This window comes from Xylocopa sonorina, unplaced genomic scaffold (assembly GCF_050948175.1).
Source record: "Xylocopa sonorina isolate GNS202 unplaced genomic scaffold, iyXylSono1_principal scaffold0128, whole genome shotgun sequence".
In the NCBI taxonomy this organism is placed as follows: domain Eukaryota; kingdom Metazoa; phylum Arthropoda; class Insecta; order Hymenoptera; family Apidae; genus Xylocopa; species Xylocopa sonorina.
The window spans coordinates 802,264-803,501 of record NW_027490199.1 but is presented as its reverse complement, the minus strand read 5'-3'; positions in this window follow the sequence as shown (position 1 = coordinate 803,501).

Sequence of the window (1,238 nt, the reverse complement as noted above, 5' to 3'; positions counted from 1 at the left end):
ATGAATGTAAATGCGACACTTCCTAGCTAGGAAATAGCGTCTGCAGATGTCTAGGTATCGTAGCAATAGAGTTCTAATGCTTCTTAAAACGCGATATCGCATCTCATTTCTATGTTTCATGGTAAGATATATTATGATTTGCGAAGTGTTATGTATTCCTCGTCTACACTTCAAATGAATGTAAATGCGACACTTCCTTGTAAGGAAATAGCGTTTGCAGATGTCTACCTATCGTAGCAATAATGTTCTAATGCTTCTTAAAACGCGATATCGCATCTAATTTCTGTGTTTCATGGTAAGATATAATATGATTTGCGAAGTGTTATGTGTTCCTCGTCTATACTTCAAATGAATGTAAATGCGACACTTCCGTGCAAGGAAATAGCGTTCGCAGATGTCTACGTATCAAAGCAATAGAGTTCAAATGCTTCTTAAAACGAGATATTGCATTTCATATCTATGTTTCATGATAAGATATAATATTCATTGCGAAGTGTTATGCATTCCTAGTCTACGATTCAAATGAATGTAAATGCGACACTTCCTTGCAAGGAAATAGCGTCTGCGGATGTCTACATATCGAAGCAATCGAGTTCAAATGCTTCTTAAAACGAGATATTGCATTTCATATCTATGTTTCATGATAAGATATAATATTCATTGCGATGTGTTATGCACTCCTCGTCTACGATTCAAATGAATGTAAATGCGAGACTTCCTTGCTAGGAAATAGCGTCTGCAGATGTCTAGGTATCTTAGCAATAGGGTTCTAATGCTTCTTAAAACGAGATATTGCATCTCATTTCTATGTTTCATGGTAAGATATAATATGATTTGCGAAGTGTTATGTATTCCTCGTCTACACTTCAAATGAATGTAAATGCGACACTTCCTTGCAAGGAAATAGCGTTTGCAGATGTCTACCTATCCTAGCAATAGAGTTCTAATGCTTCTTAAAACTAGATATTGCATCTCATATCTATGCTTCATGGTAAGATATAATATGATTTGCGAAGTGTTATGTGTTCCTCGTCTATACTTCAAATGAATGTAAATGCGACACTTCCGTGCAAGGAAATAGCGTTCGCAGATGTCTACGTATCAAAGCAATAGAGTTCAAATGCTTCTTAAAACGAGATATTGCATTTCATATCTATGTTTCATGATAAGATATAATATTCATTGCGAAGTGTTACGCATTCCTCGTCTACGATTCGAATGAATGTAAATGCGACACT